We start from the raw sequence: 6,083 nt of genomic DNA on the forward strand, positions 1-6,083 counted from the left end.
ATATAGTTCCTTTAGATCCCTCAAATCATTAAACAACAAATCTGTTATTTTAATGCCATTAGCATTTCTGTTAAAGTAGTGATGAATAATTTTTTCACATTAAAACTTATAAAGGGTTATTTAGCTCAGTACTTATGGAATTTTGTACTTTCAAAGACTATATATCAGTTAGAAAATGAATGTCTATAGTTTTCTTTTTGCTTTAAAAATTTATATGTAACCTGATATTTCAGATTGTCTAGCAAACAAAAATTCATCCCAGCATTCCAGCTTTTATTAATAACCCAGTATTACATATGAGTTAATCTACACTTAAAAAAAAAAACTTTTCTTACAAAGACTCTTTCCTTATTTTAAAATTTCTAAATGATTCTTCATAACTTCCCGACTTGAAGGATCTCTACTAGCAGACTTCTAGAATTCTCTTGTGAGGAGACTGAAGCATTCCAATTATCTTATAAAATGAAGAAATGAATACATACAAAACTCAACTGCATTTTGCCTTTTGTTTGGACTTTGCCAAATCCTATGGTAGCACCTTTTTTATGGGAGAAATCACCAAACCATAATCTCATTCCATGTGCAGATGAATTATAATTCTAAGCAAAGGTAGAATCACCATTTGTCTTATATTTTGAGTTAATTTCTAAAGAATGTAAAAGAATGTAACAAAGTACTTTGTGATGGTCTCACCAGAACTTGGAACAGTTTCTTCAGAAAAAAAACTAATTATAATAGTTTTCCCTCAGGCGCTGCAACCTATAATTTAGCAGTCATCATCTCAAGGTATTGTTTGTGGTACTTTTTGCTAAAGTCAATTGCATTGCAATCCACATCCTGAAATTCGCCTTTCAAAGCTGCTCATGCAACCATCTTTAAAACAAAGATGTTTACTTGACATTTTACAAACTGGAATGGCTTAGTCTCATCTAAAAGATTACCTAGTTAACTGAACATTTCTCCTTCTAGATCATCTTCGAAAACACTGTGTGTTCTCTATTTATTCCTGTGCTGTGCTTGGTCACTCAGTCGTGTCCAACTCTTTTTGTGACCCCATGGACTGTATGTAGCCCGCCAGGCTCCTCTGTCCATGAGGCTTCTCCAGGCGAGAATACTGGAGTGGGTTGCCATGCCCCCTGCCAGGGGACCTTCCCAACCCAGGGACCGAACCCAGGTCCCCCGCATTGCAGGGGGGTTCTTCACTGTCTGAGCCACAAGTGAAACATTTAGTGTTTTGGTTGATACTACATCTCATAAGTTCCTTTTTGTATTGTATTTTGTCTTAAAGCTGAAAGTCAGCTATTGCTATATCAAAACAATACCTATTATTTAAGATATATTTTTGCCACCATCTTACACCATACACCCAAGTTAACTCAAAATGGTATAAAACGCGAATGTAAGATCTGAAACCATAAACTTAAGAAAACATAGATCTTAGCTTGACTGACACTGGTCTTCACAGTGTTTTTGTGGCTCTGATGCCCAAGGCAAGGAAAATAAAAGCAAAAATAAGCAAATATGACTACATCAAACTGAAAAGCTTCTGCACATTGAAGGAAACCATCATCATTTAAACTTTGCCTTTCAAAACGAAAAGGCAACCTACTGAGTGGGAGAAGATATTTGCAAATCACAGTTCCCTGATCACAGATAGAACCAGTGCCCCCTCAGTGGAAGCCCTGAGTCTTAACCACTGCACTGCCACAGGAGTCCCGGTAATTCATTCTTACGGGTTAACATCAAGGGAAAGAGGAGAAAAGGAGTTGAAGAAAAGGCTGCCTATCTAGTAGGAAGTATAAAGAGAAGGACATAGGATTAGTGAAAGGAGTTAACATGTTGATTCTGGCTGCAGTCATAAAGATGTCACTTCCCACATTCAGCAAGAATTCTTTGAGTCATCCACAATCCATAATCTTAAGCACTATCTCATGACCTGACACATAATAGATATCCAACAAATATTTGTTACATAATAAGCTGATTCCATTTAAAATATATAGCTTGATCCTTAAGACATATCCTTATCTTTCCCTAAAACCACTTTTCCTGAGTTTGGAAGCTGTCATAGGAGCAAGAATTTTGGGACTTTTTTAATCACAAAAACAAGAAAATGGTTGATTCACCTCATTTTGAATTACAGAATCCATACAAACTAGTCAAAGCTTCAAGAATACTTTCAGTTTTTCATTAAAACATCCTGTTTTGAATGTGCTGATTTGGCAAAGAACGACCTTTGGCTCTGAAAATCATTTTTCCTGAAATGTTAAATGAGTGTCAAGAAATTAATCCTCCCAGCACACTTATAGAAGCAATAATAGTATGAGTTGGTTAAGAGCTGCTTTGATAGGGCACTGTAAAGCCCTTTAGTCTTTAAAGAGCCCTGGCATTAGGTAACTTTAATGGTTGGTTTCAGATGTCACTCTCCATCAGGAACACAGCTGGAGACTGATAGGTGTCACTTGGGAATAAGCATTTTGCGTTACTTTGAAGTCAATTGGACTGAACATGAAAATTTTATAGTTAGTGGCAGATTTCTTTTTAAGATATTTAAGTAAAGTATCCCTTAAACCAATTACATTAAAAACTATCCAGAATTAGAAACCTCAAAGGGAAATTCTCTTCAGTGACCAAGTGTTAATCAAATAAACCAAAAAAACAGTTTTCCCAAACCCATAATTTCCAAGCTTGGGGGTGTCCTCATTTGGATGCAGCCATTTTTAACTCTTTCCATTTCATTGCTAAGCATCTTTTGTATTAAGTAGCTATTTTTAAAATGTTCAGAAAAGATAGCATGCAGTTGACAAGGGCAAATGGTATGATGGTCAGGTATGGCAGAGAGCATGCCTGGGACTGATCCTTCTTGTTTTCTTTGGGAAACATGGGCTTCCCTGTCCTGGGAACTGTGTCCTTCATGCAGAGAGGGGCTTCGAACTGACTCATTCCCTCTCTGATGAGTACAAGAGGATAACAGGGGTATTTTTCCTCAATGCTTCAAATGCTTCAATTTTGTTTCCTGCTGGAAGAATTGTACATACATCAGTTTTTAATTGATTCATGATTTATATACTTTTCATGAATTAAAATGAAAGTAACCTGATATTAAAGTCCATGGATTCCAAATCAGCAGATGGGAGTGGACAAGTACTAAACCAAGTGTTGTTCTGACATGAGGCAATCAGTTGTTATTTTACAATTAAAAACAAAAAGTAGAGAAAAGAAAGCAAAAGAATGAATAATATGTAATATACAAATTGGTTGACTTTAGTATTTTATCCAAACTTATTTCTAACACATTCTCAAGTTTTCCAGCTCTTATTTGACTCTGACTTCAGCCTCAACCAGTGTCTGAGTATTGACACCAAACTTCATTCATGCTTTATTCCCTTGGTCTTCTCACTCTTGACATTCCCTGTCATACCATTAGACAGCTATTTCTATTCTTTGCTTGAATCACCAGAGAAACTTTTGTCCTAGATACTTTATGTACTGTATTTATTGGCTTACATAAAGAACAGAGTGATTCTGGGGGTGATGACTCTGTTATAGGAATATCTACCACCAAAGAACATTTGCATTCTTCTCATCATCCATTTGTTTAACAGCAGCAAATAAATGCACTGGAATTTATTTTATTTTTTTTAGAATTAGAGATGCAATGTTTAAATACATAAATGAATATTCTGTAAGAGTAGAAGCTATCATAAACATTATATAGTCATGGAGTCAGAGGAGTAAAATATATTTTAAGAAATATAAGAATCAGTGAGACAAGTAGGTCTTTCTAACAGTTGGAGATAACACCTTACAGGGTCTGCATCACACTGTTTTATGGCCCTAAGTTCTCTCCTTTGACACGCAGACCAGAGACCATAGAGCGGGAAGCACTATCCTAGGAGCCCAGAGCCTGGGTACCAGGTCCATTTGTGCCAATGTTTGTTGTCATTTAACCTCTATGTTCAGTTTTCAGTTCAGTTCAGTTCAGTTGTTCAGTTGTGTCCAATTCTTTGCGACCCCATGAATCACAGCACACCAAGCCTCCCTGTCCATCACCAACTCCCGGAGTTTACTCAAACTCATGCCCATCGAGTCAGTGATGCCATCCAGCCATCTCATCCTCTGTCGTCCCCTTCTCCTCCTGCCCCCAATCTTCCCAGCATCAGGGTCTTTTCCAATGAGTCAACTCTTCGCATGAGGTGGACAAAGTATTGGAGTTTCAGCTTCAGCATCAGTCCTTCCAATGAACACCCAGGACGGATCTCCTTTAGGATGGACTGGTTGGATCTCCTTGCAGTCCAAGGGACTCTCAAGAGTCTTCTCCAACACCACAGTTCAAAAGCATCAATTCTTCGGTGCTCAGCTTTCTTCACAGTCCAACTCTCACATCCATACATGACCACTGGAAAAACCATAGCCTTGACTAGACAGACCTTTGTTGGCAAAGTAATGTCTCTGCTTTTAAATATGCTATCCAGGTTGGTCATAACTTTCCTTCCACAGAGTAAGCATCTTTTAATTTCATGGCTGCAGTCACCATCTGCAGTGATTTTGGAGGCCCCAAAAATAAAGTCTGATACTGTTTCCACTGTTTCCCCATCTATTTGCCATGAAGTGATGGGACCAGATGCCATGATCTTTGCTTTCTGAATGTTGAGCTTTAAGCCAACTTTTTCACTCTCTTCCTTCACTTTCATTAAGAGGCTTTTTAGTTCTTCTTCCCTTTCTGCCGTAAGGGTGGTGTGGTCAGCATATCTGAGGTTATTGATATTTCTCCCAGCAATCTTGATTCCAGCTTATGCTTCTTTCAGCCCAGAGTTTCTCATGATATACTCTGCATATAAGTTAAATAAGCAGGGTGACAATATACAGCCTTGACATACTCCTTTTCCTATTTGGAACTAGTCTGTTTACTATGTCCAGTTCTAACAGTTGCTTCCTGACCTGCATACAGGTTTCTCAAGAGACAGTTTAAATGGTCTGGTCCCCATCTCTCTAAGAATTTTCCACAGTTTATTGTGATCCTCACAGTCAAAGGCTTTGGCATAGTCAATAAGCAGAAATAGATGTTTTTCTGGAATTCTCTTGCTTTTTCTATGATCCAGCGGATGTTGGCAATTTGATCTCTGGTTCCTCTGCTTTTTCTAAAACCAGCTTGAACATCTGAAAAGTTCATGGTTCACGTATTGCTAAAGCCTGGCTTGGAGAATTTTGAGCATTACTTTACTAGCGTTTTCTAATCGGCAGCAAAAACGGATCCAGAGCTCAGTGATTTATTTTCACTTGACTCTATCACCTCCCTTTTCTAATAGTTGATCGCTTGCCAGTCAATGAATAAGCATTTAATTGTTGCCTAATATGTACCTAGGTTGGCTGAATCTCTTGGTGACTAAATAAATCTGTTTTCCAACTGAGGGCAAGTCTATAAATGGCAAGTAAACTAAACCAATAGCATACAGACTGCTCTACTCAGATTTCTGCAAGTTTTCTGTGAAGACTCACTGAGGGTCAGGGAGCAACTGCATGCATGGATCTGGCTGCTACTTTAGCATGAGAGGACTTGTGCTAATCCAGGATAATTACTTTTCAGGTCCAGTTTATCATGGGTGTGTGAATATGGCTGTTAGTCAGATGGTGTCCAGTAACAACTTTCAAGTGTTGGAAAAAAAGGGAAGATGTGAAACATACGAGGAGACATGCTTCTCTAATAGCTCAGGCAGTAAAGAATTGCCTGCAATGCAGGAGACTTGAGATTGATCCCTGGGTCAGGAAGGTCTCCTGGAGAAGGGAATGGCTACCCACTGCAGTATTCTTGCCTGGATAATTCCATGGACAGAGGAGCCTGGTGGGCTATAGTTCAGGGGGTTACAAAGTGTTGGACACAACTGAGCAACTAACACACTTTCTTTTTACATGTATAAAAAAAAAGTAGTGTAAAAGTTCAATCAAACCCATACAAATATAAATATACAAGTAGAGTGTTTAATCAAGACTATGATTGCCCATAGGGCTGTATAGTCATTGAAACTTTGACTGATTTCTTAACTTTTTCTGTTAAGAAAATTAGTTTTCTTACAAAAGGTCTC

Source organism: Odocoileus virginianus, chromosome 34 (assembly GCF_023699985.2).
Source record: "Odocoileus virginianus isolate 20LAN1187 ecotype Illinois chromosome 34, Ovbor_1.2, whole genome shotgun sequence".
In the NCBI taxonomy this organism is placed as follows: Eukaryota; Metazoa; Chordata; class Mammalia; order Artiodactyla; family Cervidae; genus Odocoileus; species Odocoileus virginianus.